We start from the raw sequence: 22,474 nt of genomic DNA on the forward strand, positions 1-22,474 counted from the left end.
TTTCTTCTTTTGTCCTGATTTTCCTCACTAAACTCACACTTTTCTGGTCTTAGAAAGGGAGCACAAATATACATGAAGCTATGATAACATTTTTGTCTTTAGAAACAAAAAATGACATTTTAAAAAAATCATTTAGAACCATGGGCAGATTTTCCTTCCCTTGTTGTGATTTGCATGGTAAAGTCTTTAAAATTGGGCAAAAGGATGAAAGTAGAAGAGTAAAACTATGGCAATTTTCCTTTGTCCATTCAAAGAGCCACAGTGCGGGGCGCCTGGGTGGCTCAGTCGGTTGGGCGTCTGACTTCGGCTCAGGTCATGATCTCGCAGTCCGTGAGTTCGAGCCCCGCTTCGGGCTCTGTGCTGACAGCTCAGAGCCTGGAGCCTGTTTCAGATTCTGTGTCTCCCTCTCTCTCTGACCCTCCCCCGTTCATGCTCTGTCTCTCTCTGTCTCAAAAATAAATTAAAAAAAAAAAAAAAAAAAAAAAAAAAAGAGCCACAGTGATGGGAACCTGTATTTCAGGGCATCAGGAAATGAGACAGTGGACTTTGAACTTTCCCAGACTCTAGGGTCACTTGCTATTATTTGGGTTTAACACAGCTACTAATTGGCTAGGAGGAAATAATTTGTATTACCTGGGCATTTCAAAGTGTGTGGCCTAGGATAAGCAAGATCATCTTGAACAATGACAGGAGCTGGATTTTACCTGAGGAGAACTTTTTTTTCAAGTTTTTATAATTTTCTATAAAATGTTTTTGCTCTGTTGCTACCCAGATATACCCCTGTGAATATGTTCTTACAGCTCTCTCAAAGCATACACTAGCACTTTGAATCACAGCATCAAAAATCATGATTGAATTTTTTTCCTTTCTTTTTGTTCGAAAGGCCTCAGATTCAGTTATAAAGAGACACGTGGAGCCCTAGGGTGATGGGTCAGGCTCATAAACACAAGTGTGAGCTCATAAATGTACTTTTCTGCTGGATATAAAAGTGCTAGTGTTGTAGCTGCAGGGGAATTTGATGGCACCCTTACATTGGGTGATATTGGGAGAGCCCTTTAGTTGGGGGTCTATAAACTGCATGGTCTTCTGAATCCCAAACCCTATACTAGTCGAAGACTATGTAATTAATTCATGGTTTTAGGTGTTGCCTCCCCAATCCTTATCTGTGTATCCGCTGGGGTTAAAAAGGAAATGTTGAACATGTTTTCCTTTCCCATTTTTCTTTTTTACACACTGAGTTAAAGCCTTCATGTCCCCATTAGAATAGATGTTTTTTTCCCTAATATTTCTTCTTTGACTCTCTAGTCTCAAATAAAAATGACATGAAAACAATTTCTGAGCACATACTGACTTTTCTTTCAAGGTTCTGTACTCTCATACTAATCCCATTTACAAACACATTGCCTATATTTATTTTGAATTCCCAGAATTCCCGGGTCATACAACAATAATCTAGCCAGACATTATTAGGGACATTAGGGAAGGTGGGGGAAAGTTGGCCTATAAAGAAAATATATCTGCCAGCTCCATCAGCATGAAGACTGGGGCCTTGTTTCTTTCTTTGTTTTTTTGTATACTCCATTGCCTTTTAGTGCTGGGTTGTCCAGCCTTATTCTACTCACCTGAGGAGGCATCTCAGACCTTTATTTTTGGAACACAGCTCTGGAAATTGTTTTGTGGTTATTATCATTTACTTCACAAACTTATACATATTGCAGTACGTATAAGCCGTTAAAGGAATGAAGTCTTTCAAAAGGTATCGGGACTTTGCCTAGCGTAAGCAATACTTGGGCTGTAGCTCTCACCATTTTGCTTGGAGCCAAGGTGCTCTTCCAAGAGGAGATAATGGAGTTTAAAGTAAAGAGAAAGATGTTTGCTTGATGAGATTGTTTCTTCAAAACACTTGCTACTTGAAGCTGGATGAAACTAAGAACAGAGAACACAGCTCTGGTAAAGAAGAGGCTTTGCTTATCTAATTTGCTTTATTCTGGCTAGGAAGAGCCCTCTTTCTCTAGGAATGCTTACAGAAATTTATGAAGATTGTAGAAAGAAACGACAGTCCGTTCTAAAAAGAACATGTAGGCTGATTATACTTGAGTAACACAATCTGCCAAGACTATAAAGTGGATTCTAGTTTCAAATGCCACTTCTCATTCTTTTTTTTCTAAAATTTTTAATGTTTATTTATTGAGAGACAGAGTGTGAGTTGGGGGAGGAGCAGAGAGAGAGGGAGACACAGAATCAGAAGCAGGCTCCAGGCTCTGAACTTTCAGTGCAAAGCCTGTCATGGGGCTCAAACTTGTGAACCACGAGATCATGACCTGAGCCCAAGTGGGAGGCTTAACTGGTTGAGCCACCCACTTGCCCCACGACTTCTCATTCTTAAGAGAATGGTGATAATTTAAAGGAAGTTGTCTTAGCTGTAGAACCTTCTGAGTTCTTTTTCTAAGGCTTTATTGAAGAAACTTAGAAATCGAGAGAGAGAGAGAAAGAGAGAAAGGGAGAGAAAGAGAGAGAATCCCAAGCACGGTCTGCACTCTCATTGCAAGCCTCATGCAAGGCTTGATCCCACAAACCTTGAGACCATGACCTTAACCACAACCAAGAGTCAGACGCTTAACTGACTGAGCCTCCCAAGCACCCCTAGATTCTTGTGTGTGTCCCTGTGGCTCTTGTCCTCAATATTTCTATTGAATTAATTTCTGCCTTTTGTTCAGGGCACTTATTACTAAGTCTTTGTCTTATTATTTTTTTAATTGAAGTATAGTTGACAAATAATGTTACATTAGTTTCAGATGTACCACATAGCGATTTGACAAGTCTATACATTATTCTATGCTCACCACAAGTGTGGCTACCCTCTGTCACCATACAGCACTATTATAGTACCATTGACTATATTCCCTTTGCTGTATCTTTTATTCTTGTGACTTATTCATTCCATAACTGGAAGCCTGTATCTCCCACTCCTTTTCACCTATTTTCCCATTCCCTTCTACACCCCTACTCTGGCAACCACCAGTGTGTTCTCTGTATTTCTGAGTCTGTTTTTGCTTTTTATTTGTTTGTATATTCATTTAGTTTTTTTTTTAAAGATTCTACATATAAGTGAAATCATATGGTATCTCTCTTTCTCTGTATACTTAATTCACTTAACATAATACCCTCTAAGTCCAAAGTCCATCCACATAATCATAAATGGCAAGATCTCATCCCTTTTTATGACATTTCAATTCGTGTGTGTGTGTGTGTGTGTGTATACCACATCTTCTTTATCCATTCATCTACTGATGGACACTTGGGTTGCTTTCATACTTTAGCTATTGTAAATAATGCTGCAATAAATGGGTGTTTATAAATCTTTTCAAATTAGTGCTTTTGTTTTCTTTGGGTAAGTAGTCAGCAGTGGAATTATTGGGTCATATAGTAGTTCTATTTTTAATTTTTTGAGGAACCTTCATATTGTTTTCTATAGAGGCTGTACAAACTTATATTCCTGGCAACAGTGTATGAGGGTTCCTTTTTTTCCCACATCTTCACCAATACTTGTCATTTCTTATTTTTTCTATTTTAGCCATTCTGACATGTATAAGGTGATATTTCACTGTAGTTTTGATTTGCATTTTCCTAATGATTAGTGATGTTGAGCATCTTGTCATGTGTCTGTTGGCCATCTGTATGCTTTCTTTAGAAAAATGTCTACTTGAGAGGTTCCGGAAGATGGCGGCGTAGGAGGACGCGGGGCTCACAGCGCGTCCTGCCGATCACTTAGATTCCACCTACACCTGCCTAAAGAACACAGAAAACCGCCAGAGGATTAGCAGAAGGGAGTCTCCGGAGTCGAGCGCAGACCAGAGGCCCACGGAAGAGGGTAGGAAGGGCGGCAAGGCGGTGCGCGCTCCACGGACTGGCGGGAGGGACCCGGGGTGGAGGGGCGGCTCGCCGGCCAAGCAGAGCCCCCGAGTCTGGCTGGCAAAAGCGGAGGGGCCGGACAGACTGTGTTCCGACAGCAAGCGCGACTTAGCGTCTGGGAGGTCAGAAGTTAACAGCTCTGCTCGGAAAGCGGGAAGGCTGGAGGACAAAGGGAGGGAGAGCTGCTGAGCCCCCGGACGGCAGAGCTCAGCTTGGTGGGGAACAAAGGCGCCAGCGCCATCTCCCCCGCCCATCCCCCAGCCAAAATCCCAAAGGGAACCAGTTCCTGCCAGGGAACTTGCTCGCTCCCGCAAACACCCAACTCTGTGCTTCTGCGGAGCCAAACCTCCGGCAGCGGATCTGACTCCCTCCCGCTGCCACAGGGCTCCTCCTGAAGTGGATCACCTAAGGAGAAGCGAGCTAAGCCTGCCCCTCCAGCCCCCGTGCACCTTGCCTACCCACCCCAGCTAATACGCCAGATCCCCAGCAACACAAGCCTGGCAGTGTGCGAGTAGCCCAGACGGGACACGCCACCCCACAGTGAATCCCGCCCCTAGGAGAGGGGAAGAGAAGGCACACACCAGTCTGACTGTGGCCCCAGCAGTGGGCTGGGGGCAGACATCGGGTCGGACTACGGCCCCGCCCACTAACTCCAGTTATACACCACAGCACAGGGGAAGTGCCCTGCAGGTCCTCACCACGCCAGGGACTCTCCAAAATGACCAAACGGAAGAATTCCCCTCAGAAGAATCTCCAGGAAATAACAACAGCTAATGAACTGATCAAAAAGGATTTAAATAATATAACAGAAAGTGAATTTAGAATAATAGTCATAAAATTAATCGCTGGGCTTGAAAACAGTATACAGGACAGCAGAGAATCTCTTGCCACAAAGATCGAGGGACTAAGGAACAGTCACGAGGAGTTGAAAAACGCTTTAAACGAATTGCAAAACAAAATGGAATCCACGATGGCTCGGCTTGAAGAGGCAGAGGAGAGAATAGGTGAACTAGAAGATAAAGTTATGGAGAAAGAGGAAGCTGAAAGAAAGAGAGATAAAAAAATCCAGGAGTATGAGGGGAAAATTAGAGAACTAAGTGATACACTAAAAAAAAATAATATACGCATAATTGGTATCCCAGAGGAGGAAGAGAGAGGGAAGGGTGCTGAAGGGGTACTTGAACAAATTATAGCTGAGAACTTCCCTGAACTGGGGAAGGAAAAAGGCATTGAAATCCAAGAGGCACAGAGAACTCCCTTCAGACGTAACTTGAATCGATCTTCTGCACGACATATCATAGTGAAACTGGCAAAATACAAGGATAAAGAGAAAATTCTGAAAGCAGCAAGGGATAAACGTGCCCTCACATATAAAGGGAGACCTATAAGACTCGTGACTGATCTCTCCTTTGAAACTTGGCAGGCCAGAAAGGCTTGGCACGATATCTACAGTGTGCTAAACAGGAAAAATATGCAGCCGAGAATCCTTTATCCAGCAAGTCTGTCATTTAGAATAGAAGGAGAGATAAAGGTCTTCCCAAACAAACAAAAACTGAAGGAATTTGTCACCACGAAACCAGCCCTACAAGAGATCCTAAGGGGGATCCTGTGAGACAAAGTACCAGAGACATCACTACAAGCATAAAACATACAGACATCACAATGACTCTAAACCCGTATCTTTCTATAATAACACTGAATGTAAATGGATTAAATGCGCCAACTAAAAGACATAGGGTATCAGAATGGATAAAAAAACAAGACCCATCTATTTGCTGTCTACAAGAGACTCATTTTAGATCTGAGGACACCTTTAGATTGAGAGTGAGGGGATGGAGAACTATTTATCATGCTCCTGGAAGCCAAAAGAAAGCTGGAGTAGCCATACTTATATCAGACAAACTAGACTTTAAATTAAAGGCTGTAACAAGAGATGAAGAAGGGCATTATATAATAATCACAGGGTCTATCCACCAGGAAGAGCTAACTATTATAAATGTCTATGCGCCAAATACCCGAGCCCCCAGATATATAAAACAATTACTCATAAACATAAGCAACCTTATTGATAAGAATGTGGTCATTGCAGGGGACTTTAACACCCCACTTACAGAAATGGATAGATCATCTAGACACACAGTCAATAAAGAAACAAGGGCCCTGAATGATACATTGGATCAGATGGACTTGACAGATATATTTAGAACTCTGCATCCCAAAGCAACAGAATATACTTTCTTCTCGAGTGCACATGGAACATTCTCCAAGATAGATCATATACTGGGTCACAAAACAGCCCTTCATAAGTTTACAAGAATTGAAATTATACCATGCATACTTTCAGACCACAATGCTATGAAGCTTGAAATCAACCACAGGAAAAAGTCTGGAAAGCCTCCAAAAGCATGGAGGTTAAAGAACACCCTACTAACGAATGAGTGGGTCAACCAGGCAATTAGAGAAGAAATTAAAACATATATGGAAACAAACGAAAATGAAAATACAACAATCCAAACGCTTTGGGATGCAGCGAAGGCAGTCCTGAGAGGAAAATACATTGCAATCCAGGCCTATCTCAAGAAACAAGAAAAATCCCAAATACAAAATCTAACAGCACACCTAAAGGAAATAGAAGCAGAACAGCAAAGGCAGCCTAAACCCAGCAGAAGAAGAGAAATAATAAAGATCAGGGCAGAAATAAACAATATAGAATCTAAAAAAACTGTAGAGCAGATCAACGAAACCAAGAGTTGGTTTTTTGAAAAAATAAACAAAATTGACAAACCTCTAGCCAGGCTTCTCAAAAAGAAAAGGGAGATGACCCAAATAGATAAAATCATGAATGAAAATGGAATGATTACAACCAATCCCTCAGAGATACAAACAATTATCAGGGAATACTATGAAAAATTATATGCCAGCAAATTGGACAACCTGGAAGAAATGGACAAATTTCTAAACACCCACACTCTTCCAAAACTCAATCAGGAGGAAATAGAAAGCTTGAACAGACCCATAACCAGCGAAGAAATTGAATCGGTTATCAAAAATCTCCCAACAAATAAGAGTCCAGGACCAGATGGCTTCCCAGGGGAGTTCTACCAGACATTTAAAGCAGAGATAATACCTATCCTTCTCAAGCTATTCCAAGAAATAGAAAGGGAAGGAAAACTTCCAGACTCATTCTATGAAGCCAGTATTACTTTGATTCCTAAACCAGACAGAGACCCAGTAAAAAAAGAGAACTACAGGCCAATATCCCTGATGAATATGGATGCAAAAATTCTTAATAAGATACTAGCAAATCGAATTCAACAGCATATAAAAAGAATTATTCACCATGATCAAGTGGGATTCATTCCTGGGATGCAGGGCTGGTTCAACATTCGCAAATCGATCAACGTGATACATCACATTAACAAAAAAAAAGAGAAGAACCATATGATCCTGTCAATCGATGCAGAAAAGGCCTTTGACAAAATCCAGCACCCTTTTTTAATAAAAACCCTTGAGAAAGTCGGGATAGAAGGAACATACTTAAAGATCATAAAGGCCATTTATGAAAAGCCCACAGCTAACATCATCCTCAACGGGGAAAAACTGAGAGCTTTTTCCCTGAGATCAGGAACACGACAGGGATGCCCACTGTCACCGCTGCTATTTAATATAGTGCTGGAAGTTCTAGCATCAGCAATCAGACAACAAAAGGAAATCAAAGGCATCAAAATTGGCAAAGATGAAGTCAAGCTTTCGCTTTTTGCAGATGACATGATATTATACATGGAAAATCCGATAGACTCCACCAAAAGTCTGCTAGAACTAATACATGAATTCAGCAAAGTTGCAGGATACAAAATCAATGTGCAGAAATCAGTTGCATTCTTATACACTAACAATGAAGCAACAGAAAGACAAATGAAGAAACTGATCCCATTCACAATTGCACCAAGAAGCATAAAATACCTAGGAATAAATCTAACCAAAGATGTAAAAGATCTGTATGCTGAAAACTATAGAAAGCTTATGCAGGTAATTGAAGAAGATATAAAGAAATGGAAAGACATTCCCTGCTCATGGATTGGAAGAATAAATATTGTCAAAATGTCAATACTACCCAAAGCTATCTACACATTCAATGCAATCCCAATCAAAATTGCACCAGCATTCTTCTCGAAACTAGAACAAGCAATCCTAAAATTCATATGGAACCACAAAAGGCCCCGAATAGCCAAAGTAATTTTGAAGAAGAAGACCAAAGCAGGAGGCATCACAATCCCAGACTTTAGCCTCTACTACAAAGCTGTCATCATCAAGACAGCATGGTATTGGCATAAAAACAGACACATAGACCAATGGAATAGAATAGAAACCCCAGAACTAGACCCACAAACGTATGGCCAACTCATCTTTGACAAAGCAGGAAAGAACATCCAATGGAAAAAAGACAGTCTCTTTAACAAATGGTGCTGGGAGAACTGGACAGCAACATGCAGAAGGTTGAAACTAGACCACTTTCTCACACCATTCACAAAAATAAACTCAAAATGGATAAAGGACCTGAATGTGAGACAGGAAACCATCAAAACCTTAGAGGAGAAAGCAGGAAAAGACCTCTCTGACCTCAGCCGTAGCAATCTCTTACTCGGCACATCCCCAAAGGCAAGGGAATTAAAAGCAAAAGTGAATTACTGGGACCTTATGAAGATAAAAAGCTTCTGCACAGCAAAGGAAACAACCAACAAAACTAAAAGGCAACCAACGGAATGGGAAAAGATATTTGCAAATGACACATCGGACAAAGGGCTAGTATCCAAAATCTATAAAGAGCTCATCAAACTCCACACCCGAAAAACAAATAACCCAGTGAAGAAATGGGCAGAAAACATGAATAGACACTTCTCTAAAGAAGACATCCGGATGGCCAACAGGCACATGAAAAGATGTTCAACGTCGCTCCTTATCAGGGAAATACAAATCAAAACCACACTCAGATACCACCTCACGCCAGTCAGAGTGGCCAAAATGAAGAAATCAGGAGACTATAGATGCTGGAGAGGATGTGGAGAAACAGGAACCCTCTTGCACTGTTGGTGGGAATGCAAATTGGTGCAGCCGCTCTGGAAAGCAGTGTGGAGGTTCCTCAGAAAATTAAAAATAGACCTACCCTATGACCCAGCAATAGCACTGCTAGGAATTTATCCAAGGGATACAGGAGTACTGATGCATAGGGGCACCTGTACCCCAATGTTTATAGCGGCACTCTCAACAATAGCCAAATTATGGAAAGAGCCTAAATGTCCATCAACTGATGAATGGATAAAGAAATTGTGGTTTATATACACAATGGAATACTACGTGGCAATGAGAAAAAATGAAATATGGCCTTTTGTAGCAACATGGATGGAACTGGAGAGTGTGATGCTAAGTGAAATAAGCCATACAGAGAAAGACAGATACCATATGGTTTCACTCTTATGTGGATCCTGAGAAACATAACAGAAACCCATGGGGGAGGGGAAGGAAAAAAAAAAAAAAAAAAAAGAGGTTAGAGTGGGAGAGAGCCAAAGCATAAGAGACTGTTAAAAACTGAGAACAAACTGAGGGTTGATGGGGGGTGGGAGGGAGGGCAGGGTGGGAGGGAGGGCAGGGTGGGTGATGGGTATTGAGGAGGGCACCTTTTGGGATGAGCACTGGGTGTTGTATGGAAACCAATTTGACAGTAAATTTCATATATTAAAAAAATAAAATAAAATAAAATAAAAAAAAAAAAAAAAAAAAAAAAAAAAAAAAAAAGAAAAATGTCTACTTAAGTACTCTGTCCATTTTTAAACTATATTGTTTGGGATTTTTTTTTGGTTTTAAGTTGTAGAAATTTTTATGTATTTTGGAATTAACCTCTTACCAGATATATTATTTGCAAATATTTTCTGTCATTCAGTAGATTGTCTTTTTGTTTGGTTGATGGTTTCCTTTGGTGTAGTTCCAATAGTTTAATTTTACTTTTGTTTCCCTTGCCTCAGGAGACATATCTAGAAAAATGTTCCTATGGCCAATGTCAAGATATTACTGCCTGTGTTTTCTTCTAGCAGTTTTATGGTTTCGGGTCTCACATTTAAGTTTTTAATCCATGTTGAATTTATTTCTGTGTATGGTATGAGAAAGTTTTCCAGTTTCATCCTTTTGCATTTGGTTGTCCAGTTTTGCCAGTACAATTTATTGAAAGACTGTCTTTTCCTATTGCATATTTTTGCCTCCTTTGTCATAGATTAATTGGCCATATAAGCATGGGTCTATTTCTGGGATCTCTATTCTGTTCTATTGAGCTTTGTGTCTGTTGTTGTGCCAGTACCACGCTGTTTTGATTGCTGTAGTTTTGTGGTAAATCTTGAAATTTGGGATTCTGATTCCTCTAGCTTTGTTCTTCTTTCTCAAGATTGTGTTAGCAAGTTAGGATCCTTGTTGGTTCATAAATTTTAGTATTATTTGTTCTAGTTCTCTGAAGAATATTGTTGGTATTTTGATAAAGATTGCACTGAATCTGTAGTTTCCTTTTGGATAGTGTGGACATTTTAACAATATTAATTCTCCCAAACCATTAACATGGAATATCTTTCTATTTATTTGTGTCATCTTCATTTTTTTCAATCAGTGTTTTATAGTTCTTAGAGTATAAGCCTTTCACCTCTTTGGTTCGGTTTATTCCTAGATATTTTATTCTTTCTGGCATAATTGTAAATGGGATTAATTCCTTAATTTTTCTTTCTGCTACTTTGTTATCGGTGTATAGAAATGAAACCAATTTCTGTGTATTAATTTTGTATCCTGCAACTTTATTGAATTCATGTATCAGTTCTTATAGTTTTTTGGTGGAGTCTTTAAGGTTTTCTATTTGTAGCATCATGTCATCTGCATATAGTGACAGTTTTACTTCTTCCTTACCAATTCAAATGACTTTGATTTCTTTTCTTGTCTGACCACTGTGGCTAGCACTTCCAGTACTATGTTGAATAAAAGTTGTGAGAGCAGACATCCTTTTTTTGTTTCTGATCTTAGGGGAAAAGCTCTCAGTTTTTCACCATTAAGTATGATGTTAGCTGTGAGTTTTTCACATATGGCCTTTATTATGTTGAGGAATGTTTCCTCTAAACCCACTGTGTTGAGAGTTTTTATCAGAATGCATATTGTACCTTGACAGATGCTTTTTCTGCATCTATTGAGATGATCATATGATTTTTATTCTTGTTGATACAATGTATCACATTGATTGATTTGCAAATATTAAATAATTCTTGAATCCCCACAATAAATCCCACTTGATTGTGTGAATGATCCTTCTAATGTATTGTTAAATGTAGTTTGATATTATTTTGTTGAGGATTTTTGCATCTATGTTCATCAGGGATATTGGCCAGTAGTTTTCTTTTTTTGTAGTGTCTATGTCTGCTTTCGATATCAGGGTAATGATGGCCTCCTAGAATGTATTTGGAAGCTTTCCCTCCTCATTTTTTTTTTCTTGAATAGTTTGAAGAGTTAGGTATTAACTCTTCTTTAACTGTTTGGTATAATTTACCCCTGATGTCATTTGGTCCTGAACTTTTGTTTGTTGGGAGTTTTTAAATCACTGATTCAATTTTGTTACTAGTAATTAGTCTATTCAGGTTTTTTATTTCTTCATGATTCAGTTTTGGAAGATTGTATGTTTCTAGATGTTATCCATTTCTAGATGAATGTTCTAGATAACATTCTAGATGAGTTAAAATCTGTTTCAATTACAGTTTATGCACTGAATCTTTGTCAGTTGGCTTATAAGGGAGGGTTTGCTCCCATCCAGTATGCTATGGCTCTTGCTGACCTGTTTCTCAGGACCTGAGGCACAAATAATCTCTCCCCATTGAGAACACCCCCAATGTGCCCCACCATAACACTGCCTGGGTAACCATTCAATCCCTCCCTCTACCCAGCAATACCAACTCTGGAAATTAAATGTAATTACTTAATGTTCAATATCACGTATTTTCCAAAAGCTCTAAAATGAGGAATTGTCAGTTTGGATAAGAAGCCCCTCAGGATATAACTGCCAGATCAAGGAATCTCAGCATTTAACAAAGTCAACCCTAGAAATGTAATTTAAAGTTTTCTATAATTTACACTTGCACTTATAATTACCTTTTTATTGTCAGCCTTCTCCAAAACGTGTATGTTTTGTGAAGCAGGAACTGAGTTTATTTGGTCCACTAATATGTCCCAGGACCGAGTACAGAGCCAGGAATGTAAAGGCAATTAATAATGTTTGCTTTTCTTCATATTGTCATAGTAGCCAGGACTGGTGCTCAGTAAAGTGGGATGAATCACTGATATTTAGTCTGTCTGATACATACTGGATTAACTTGCATTAACTTCTGAGTTTTCCTATTCCCATTTTTTGTATTTCCAGTCACATTTTATATTTCCACTCACCTAGAAGATGCTTTCAATTGTTTTTTTATGCCAAGAACAGGTTTGGCATCTGGAAAGAGTTTATGGAATGAATAAACAGTCTTGGGAAGGTTATCTGGCATCTATAGGCAATACTAATTTGGAAGCCTGGACATATAACAGAGAACAGGAAAACAAATTTAAGACCCTCCACTCAGACCCAAATGATGAAGGCAGAACTGAGACAAGAGGGAAATTTCCAGGCTTTGGCAAGATGGTTGAATCAAAGCAGCACTTGCTCACTTTGTCTACTGTTTTGTGAGTGACCTCTGCTCACTTTCTGCTGGAGGTTCCCCAGCCCCCATGCCAAGGTTTCCATGCATGTATTTTCTTAGGTAAAGGAATATTTTAATTTTAAGATAGAGAATAATTTGGGGCGCCTGGGTGGCTCAGTTGGTTAAGCGTCCGACTTCGGCTCAGGTCATGATCTCACGGTCTGTGAGTTCGAACCCCGCGTCGGGCTCTGTGCTGACAGCTCAGAGCCTGGAGCTTGCTTCGGATTCTGTCTCCCTCTCTCTCTGACCCTCCCCCGTTCGTGCTCCGTCCCTCTCTGTCTCAAAAATAAATAAACATTAAAAAAATTTTTTAAAAAGATAGAGAATAATTAAATGCTTTTAAATTTTGTGTTTAAAATATTCAAAAAGGCAGCAAAGCAGAGTGGATAAGAACATAGATTCTGGAGCAGACTCTAGATTTGAATTAGGCAAGCTATGTGGCCTTGAACAAGTTATTTGATTCCTTTCTTTCTCAGTTTCCTCATCTGGAATTATGGTAACAATACCTATGCTACTTCATATAGCTGTCATGGGGATGAAATGAGTTAATCTTTATAAATCTTATAAAGTACTCATAATAGTAAATGATATATAAATGTTAAATATAAACAATTGTCTTGGCGGGGAGGAAGATAAGGATATTGCCATGTATATTAGCCTCTGAAGTTTCTTATTCTGTTGCAAATATTCTATATTTCATGTCTTCTCTAGAGTATGCATATATCCATGATATTTTCTTGTGATATCTACTTGAGTTATCAATTTAAACCTTGCATCTGGTGTAGAATTAAACGGCACTTGCCCAATGAGATATCTGAAATGGAGCCCACAGTCAATTGTTCTTTGATAACTCAGTTTTCATTCTGCTTCCACAATCTTGGGAAACATCCATTAGAAATTGGCAGAACTTCTGCTCTCTAATCAGCACTACACCCTGAGTTTTCCTCGGAAGCTGGAGGAAAGACCTGGTTTTCAAACAATGTAATTGCCGTTTAAAGACATACCTTGTTTAGTTTGTCTTGAGCCAAATCATTTCACCTGGTTCTGACAGTGAAATGATAGCTCAGGTTCTCATCCACACTCCAGAGTTTCTAAGGTGACAAAAGCAATCACAGGAACATTAATATTCTGGATTTAATCAGTAGACATACTGCTTTATGATTCACTTAAGTTGTACAGCAGAATCCTTTCAGGAGGACTGAAGGAAAGTAATTCTCCCTCCGTCATGAGAAAGAAGTGCTTGTGAACTGTGTTGTTGTTATTGTTTTTTAAACAAGCAGGTATCTTACCAAGGTTGAGCCCAGAGGGATGAAAATGAAAATAAGAAGATATGGATAGAAAGTCAAAATGATTGGGAAGTCCAGGGACAAAGGTGGACTATATGACCTTATGTGGTAGGGTTGTTGAGAGGCAGAGCTGGAAGCAAGATGGAGGGATATGTGCCCAGGAACTCAATGATCCATACTCCTACCTGGAAAATATTGGTATCCATACTTGACATGGTTGTCCTGCTTGATTGACTACATTGATTCAAATATTCCATCCACCTGGCAAGATTTGACAGTGTTTGGCAAGACCATCCCTGCTTTGATGTTATGAGCTTAGCTAATTCAGTCAAAGAACAGTTTATAATGAAGCCCTTTAATTTGAATTTGAGAGAAATCTGTTGGATGGGAATGGTATCTCCACTTGGGTTTCTAAATTCCATCCTTTTTCCTCTTAATATTCACCTAAACTATCTCTTTCAAGACCAAGTCCCAAGTCCTTACATATGGCCAATCTCAAAGGCGAGTCAAAATGAACACTTGTGTTCCGTTTATGGAGCCTCCCAAGAAGGAATATCGTTCACTCCACATCCTGATGCCTGCTACTTGAAATTTGAGCTCACCCCTTTCTCTTTCTTTACTGTATTCCTGGATGATCACAAAAATGGGACTATCACATCAGACTCACACAAATCATAGATCTTACCTAGGGTCAAATTTTATTAATAATTTCAAGGAGACAAGTAATCAAAAGGCATAGCATAAGCATAGGCCAATCTAGGACTGTCAGTGAAGGTTCCTAAGCCCTTTTTCAAAGTACTGGATTGATTCTGGCCCAGATGAATATATGAGGTCTCTATAGGATGTGTGCTGGTCAAATCACTTACCCAGAAGTAGCCCATTTAAGTCTTGAAAACTCTCCATTTTATATTCAGCTGGTTATGTAGCTTGCATGACTTTTCAGAGAACTCTGCCCCCCAAATTCACAGATGCCAACTTTGTTTACCAGAAGCAATACAGGTAGCCTTGTACTCATGCTAAAAGTTTTTTTAGGGAGACTCTTCCACTAGCAATTCAATTATTTTACCTGGCATAAAACCTGTCATTAGCATCTTTATAAAATTAGACCATGTCACCTTCTTTATTTCCTGGGGATAACCCTATGGAGAATGGATTACAGACCTGCTGTTAATCCTGTCCCAGACATAAAGTGGCTGCTTACTTGGAAAGCCTGGGGGAGCAATGCTCTGGGGAATCCAAGATGAAAGCTAACATCACGGAGTCCACTCTTCTTATCAAAGGAAAGAGCCATGTTATGAGACCTACTAAAAAAGCAGATAGTGGAAACTTTTCCTTTTTATTTAAGTTTTTACTTAAATTCCAGCTAGTTAACATATGGTGCAATATTGGTTTCAGATGCAGAATTTAGAGATTCATCACTTACATACAATACCTGGTGCTCATCACAAGTGCCCTCCTTAATATCCATCACCTATTTAACCTATCCTCCCACCTCCCCTCCAGCAACCCTCAATTTGTTCTTTATAATCAAGAGACTGGGGGCAACTGGGTGGCTCTGTCAGTTAAGTGTCCGACTCTTATTCCAGCTCAGGTCATGATCTCATGGTTCCTGAGACTGAGCCCCATGTTGGACCCTGAGCTGACAGTTCAGAGACTGCTTGAGATCCTCTCTATTCCTCCCTCTCTGACCCTCCCCCGATCGCACTCTCTCTCAAAAATAAAATAAACATTAAAAAAAGGAGTCTGTTTTACGGTTTGTCTTTCTCTTTTTCTCCCTATGTCCATCTGTTTTGATTCTTAAATTCCACACATGAATGAAATTGTATTGTTTTTGTCTTTCTGTAAGTGACTTATTTCGCTGAGCATAAGCTATCCACATTGTGGCAAATGGCAAGATTTCGTTCTTTTTTTTTTTTTTTTTTTTTTTTTTAAGAGAGAGCACAAGTTGGGGAGGGGCAGAGAGAGAGGGAGAGAGAGAGAATCCCACACAGGCTCTGTACTGTCCATGCGGAACCTGATGCGGGGCTTGAACTCACAAACTGTGAGATCATGACCTGAGCCAGAACCAAGAGTCAGACGTTTAACTGACTGAGCCACCCAGGTACCCCAAGATATCATTCTTTTTGATGGATGAGTAATATTTCATCATATATGTATACCACATCTTCCTTATCCATTCATCATTCAATGGACACTTGGGCTGTTTCCATAATTTGGCTATTGTAGATAATGCTGCTGTAAACATTGGGGTGTATGTCTCCTTCAAATCAGTATTTTTATATCCTTTGGGTAAATACTTAGTGGTGCAATTGCTGGATAATAGGGAAGTTCTATTTTTAACTTTTTGAGGAACCTCCATACTGGAAAACCTTCTGCTTGAACTGAGGACACTATTGCCCAGAGATTTCTTTCCCTCATTGTTTTGCTTGTGTTCCAGAGTTACATCATTTCTTATGAGAAGAAAGCAATCCAGCTCTAGAAAACACTCAGGCACAGAGAGAAACCACAGTATGAACCACAAGGAGCAGCTGCATTGTCTCCCTGGGAGATGTTCTGGTTTCATGGAAAGCCTAGTTGAGGCAAAACACCTTCAGATCTTATTGTGAAGTTGGTTGGAACCAACAAGTGTTGGTTCCACTTTTTATGTGGCTCTGAAATTGAAGCAGAATTAGTTGTTACTTGTGAGGTTTGGATGAGTGATGCTGTGTCATTAAAAGGAACATAAATAGATTCACTGATTTGCCCAGAGTACAAGCTTATCTACTTTTGGACTGAACCTCAAAAGTCCAGATTCAAAATCTCATCTTTTCTCTACAAGGTAGAGACTGTGGCCATGTGACTGCTGTATCATGCATAACCGAGAACAATGGCTACTGCCCTCTGATGAGCATTTACTCTGTGACGGACTCCATTGTAAGCTCTTCACATAAGTGACCTCATTCTAGTTGCAACAGTCCTGGAGACAGTGTTTATCCATACTTTGCAGATGAGGAAACAGACACAGAACAAGTTGGCGCAGATCAGAAATTTGAACTGAGGTCTCTTTAACCCTGACCCCTGTTCTCATTGATTGTTACAGTGACTCTCCTCGATAGCTTGGATCCCATCAAACAACCTCATTTCAATAATTGATTTAAAGTTTTTCCTCCACAAATGAACAAGAGTGAACAATTCTTTGGCCAGGGCACAGACAGCCATGAGTTTAGAGCTGTCTTCAGGACTGAACATTTGTGGATTTTCCCATCTACATAGATAGATGTGAATTTTAAATTATTTTCACCTGATGCCCTTTCCCTTCCACTGAATATTCCCCCTCTCTCATATTCATTTTATTATGCTTCACTTTATTTCACTTCACAGATGTATGTTGTACAAATGGAAGGTTTGTGGAAACCCTGCGTGGAGCATCTATGAGTACAATGTTTCCAATGGCATTTGCTCACTTTGTGTCTCTACGTCACATTCTTTTTCATTCTTATTACATTTGTTATGGTGATCTGTGATCAGTGATATTTGATATTGCTCTTGTAATTGTTTTGGGCCACCACAAACCATGCCCACGTAAGATGGTAAGCTTAATCAGTGACTGTTGTATGTGTTCTGACTGCTCACCAGCCATCTCTCTCCCTCTCTTTGGGTCTCCCTATTTCTTGAAATTTCAACAATATTTAAATTAGGCCAATTAATAATTCTACAGTGGCCTCTAAGAGTTGCAAGTCTTCTTCACTTTCAATTAAAAGCTAGAAGTAATTATGCTTAGTGAGAAAGCACGTCAGAAGTCAAATTAGGCCAAAAGCAAGGCCTCATGTATGAGTTAGCCGAGTTTTAAATGCAAAGGAAAAGTTTTTGAAGGAAATTAAAAGTCCTTTTTCAGTGAACACACCAATGATATTAAAGCAAAACAGCCTTACTGCTGATATGGAGAACATTTTGGTGGTCTGGATAGGAGACGAAACCAGCCACAACATTCCCGTGACCCAAAGCCCAATCCAGAGCAAGGCCCTAACTCTCTTCAGCTCTATGAAAGTTGAGAGAGGTGAGGAAGCTGCAGAAGGAAAGTCTGAAACTAGCAGAGGTTGGTTCATGAGGTATAAGGAAAGAAGCCGTCTCCATAACATCAAAGTTCAAGGTGAAGAAACAGGTGCTGATGTAGAAGCTGCAGCAAGTTATCCAAAGATCTAAGATAATTAATGAAGGTGGCTACACTAAACAACAGATTTTCAGTGTATATTAAATAGTCTTCTATCGGAAGAAAATGCCATCTAGCCCTTTAATAGCTAGAGAAGAGAAGTCAATACCTGGCTTCAAAGTTTCAAAAGACAGGCTGATTCTCTTGTTAGGGGCTAATGCAACTGGTGATTTCAAGTTAAAGTCAATTCTGAGAAATTCTAGGGTCCTTAAGAATTATGCTAAATTTACTCTGCCTGTGCTCTATAAATGGAACAACAAAGCCTGGATGACTGCACATGTCTTTATAACATGGTTTACTGAGTATTTTAAGCTCACTGTTGAGACCTACTGCTCAAAATAAAGATTGCCTTTCCAAACATTACTGCTCATTGACAATGTACCTGGCCACCCAAGAGTTCTGATGGAGATGTATGACAAGATTCATGTTTCCAAGCCTGCTAATAGAGTATCCATTCTGCAGCCCACAAATCAAGGAGTAATTTTGACTTTCAAGTCATCTTATTTAAGAAATACATTTCATAAAGTTATAGTTGCCATGGATAGTGGTTCCTCTGGTGGATCTAGGCAAAGACAAGTGAAAATCTTCTGGAAAATATCCACCATTCTGGATGCCATTAAAAATATTCATGATTTGTTGTAAGAGGTCAAATTATCAACAGGATTAACAGGAGTTTGGAAGAAATTGATTCCAACCCTCAGGGATGACTTTGAGGGCATCAAGACACCAGTGGAGGAAGTAACTGTGGTGGGAACAGCAAGAGAACTAGAATTAAGCGTGGAGCCTGAACATGTGACTGAATTGCTGTAATCTCATGATCAAATTCAAATGGATGAGGAGCTGCTTCTCATGAATGAGCAAGGAAAGTGGTTTATTGAGATGGAATCTCCTCCTGGTGAAGACGCTGTGGAGATTGTTGAAAAGACAACAAAGGATTTAGAATATAATATAAACGTCATTGATAAAGCAGCAGTAGGGTTTTAAAGGATCAACTCCAATTTGGAAGACGTTGTACTATGGGCAAAATGCTATCAGACACCATCGCATGCTGTAGAGAAATGGTTTGTGAAAGGAAGAGTCAGTCACTGCGGCAAGCTTCATTGTCTTACTTTAAGAAATTGCCACAGCCACCCCCACCTTCAGCAACCACCATGCTGATAAGTCCACAGCCACCAACGCTGAGGCAAACCCCTCAACCAGCGAAATGGTTAGTTTGCTGAAAGCTCAGATGATGGTTAGCCATTTTCAGGAATAAGGCATTTTTTTTAAATCAATGTATGTACATTATTTTTTAGACATAATGCTATAGCACACTTAATAGACTCTTATATAGTGTAAATATAATTTTTATGTGCTTTTGGAAACAAAAAAATTCATCTGACTCACTTTATTGCGATATTTGCTTTATTACAGTGGTCTGGAACAGTACTTGCAATATCTGTGAGGTGTGCCTGTATGTATATTTATAAATGCATATGCTATATTTTTGTTATTTATGTGTATATATGTGTGCTTATCCTTTTCTACTTTAGGTCTAATATGGCTTTGTCTTCAATTAATGAGGACTTGAAAAGGGAGCATGGTGCTACCTTTTCATTAACTTCTCCCTTTAAACAGAGAGCTACTAGAAACCTGCCATGGAAAGATGTGTTTACTTTTCTTAGCTTCCAAGGGTAGAGAATGCCTGTGATGGCACAAGATGATTCTACTTCTGGGTAAATACAACCCAGTGATTATAATGAAGAATTTAGTTAAAGTACTGGAAAACCAAAGGCCAGAATTTAATTAAACAGAACATACTGAAATGCACTAAAAATCATGCTTTAACCAACCAATGCTCAAAATAACCAACCAATGCTTTAAAATGAAGATTAAGGCAGACCCTTGTTTCTCCAAGGCATCAGTCCCACCCACGTCTCAACCAAGCATTTCTATAATCGATACATGGATCCTTATCCTAGCCTTCTAGTTTCTTTAAAGTCATGTGAAATGTAACAACTTTCCATTTCTGAGGTACTATAATTTCACAAGAAGAGAATACTTTATTTTTTTGTAATTTTTTAACGTTTACTTTGAGAGAGAGCAAGAGAGAGCAAGCGGGGGAGGGACAGAGAGGGAGAGTGAGAGAATCCCAAGCAGGTTCCGTTCTGCCAGCATAGGGCCTGGATGCAGGGCTCAATCCCACAAACTGTGAGATCGTGAACTGAGCCAATATCAAAAGTCTGATGCCTAACTGACTGAGCCACCGAGGAGCCCCAAGAAGAGCATACTTTAAAAACACAACATAAAAACAGCATTTGAGGGGGCACCTGACTAGCTCACTTAAAGGAGCATACAGCTCTTGTTCTTTGGATTGTGAGTTCTAGCCCCATCTTGGGTGCAGAGATTACTTAAATAAATAAACAAACCTAAAAAAAAAAAAGAATAGCATTTGATACTTATGAGTTGTGGTTATCCATTCACAAACACTGATAAAGCACATGCTATGTGTCAGGCATGGAGTTTTAAAAATGAGCAAGATACAACATCAGTCTTTGTGAACCTCATAGCTTAGAAATTAAAGTGCATTAGGCTTGTAATGAGCACTGCTTCCGAGGTTTAATCTCTTTGCTACATTAAAAATGCAGTGATTTTAGGGAATTGGGGATGTGTTGCCCACCCTCAAAGTCTGTGGTGGGAATATAGGAGCACGAGTTCCTCTCCGCTGGCAGTGACAGGGCAGTGCTTGGAGCACTGGGGCAGGAGCTCATAGGGCCAGTTTTCATTTTTCTCCCACATGTGTTTCTGGGCAAGTCACTGACCCTCTCTGAGCCCTAGCTTCCTTGTGCATAGTGGGGAGAATCCTTGCTCAGCTCACTTCACCCAATCATCATGAGGTCAAATAAGAAAATACATGCAGAAACATTTTGAAGGTATTTTAAAGTACAAAGTTTTGTCTATTTTGCTCACTCCTATCTCCAGCATTTAAAACAATGCCCGAGGGACACCTGGGTGGCTCAGTTGGTTAAGTGGCTGACTCTTGATTTCAGCTCAGGTCATGATCTCATGGTTCTTGAGATCAAGCTCTGCATGGGACTCTGTGCTGAGGTTGGGATTCTCTCTCTGTCCGCCCTCTCTCTGCTTGTACTCTATCTCTCTCTCTCTCTCTCCAAATAAATAAATAAACATTAATAAAATAAAATAAAACAGGGGTGCCTGGTTGGCTCAGTCAGTTAAGCATCCAACTTCTGCTCAGATCATGATTTCACAGTTCATGAGGTCGAGCCCCACATCTGGCACTGCACTAATGGGGCAGAGCCTGCCTGGGTTTCTCTCTCTCTCCCTCTCTCTCTCTGCCCTTCTCTCTCTCTCAATAAATAAATAAATAAATACTTTAAAAATAAGATAAAACAATCCTGAAATATACTGCATGCACAATGCACACCATCATTAAAAAAACATTCACATTTTCACTTTAAACAATTCAAATTTATGGTAATTGATTATTTTCTGTTTTACAAAAGGAAAAAAGTCATTTTGTGTAACTTCTAACAGTTACCGCCCCTCAGGGCTGGAAAAGATCTCAGGGAGCCCAGCCGTGTGGAGCCGCCTGAGTTCCCTGATTCAGTCCCTGCCAGGCGCTTGCACCAGCCTGTTCCAGATCACAGCCACTAGGGGGCCGCCTCGGGGCCACTTGGCAGAAGTTCACTCAGATGAAACCCGCCTCCACCTGAGGCCACAGATCAAGTCTCCCCAGTTCTTTCACCTTCAAATATTTAAAGACCGTCGTCGCCTCTTCCTGCCCTCAGATCTCTCATGTCCTGGCTAAATTGAGTGGTTTCTCATTTATAAACTCAGGATGCTTAATAACTACATTTCTTGTTAACAGGATAAGTAGAGATTTACAGTTTATAAATAAAGACCAAACAAAACCCTTTACGAGTGTACATCTGTTACCCCCAGCGGCTTTTGCAAAGACAGCCGTTGTTGGCACCACGTGTGGGTATGCATCTGAAAAATGTCTGCAAATGTAAAATGAATATTAAGGTTAGAGGGGATAACTGCTGTGACTTTTGTCATATCTGCCATTATAGAAGATAAATACAAATATTGCAGCAAAACTTATAGTAGAAAAAAACCAGAATCTATCTGAGTGTCTATCAATTATGAGATAGTTGAATGAATTATGGCACATACTAATGAACCATTACAGTTACAGTAAAGGTGATGCTTACCAAAATTATACAATAACATGGAAAATGCTTATACCATAATGGGATTAAGTGAAATACACATATGTATACACACACACATTTTTACATACAATATGATTATTATATAAACAGCCATGTTTTACA

At 39.6% G+C, this 22,474-nt stretch overlaps 1 pseudogene; it reads left to right on the forward strand.

The window, feature by feature from the left end:
* Positions 1-21,945, forward strand: part of LOC122220717 — a 42,908-nt pseudogene extending 20,963 nt beyond the window's left edge.
* The last annotated feature ends 529 nt before the right edge of the window (positions 21,946-22,474 follow it).

This window comes from Panthera leo, chromosome B2 (assembly GCF_018350215.1).
Source record: "Panthera leo isolate Ple1 chromosome B2, P.leo_Ple1_pat1.1, whole genome shotgun sequence".
Classification (NCBI taxonomy): Eukaryota; Metazoa; Chordata; class Mammalia; order Carnivora; family Felidae; genus Panthera; species Panthera leo.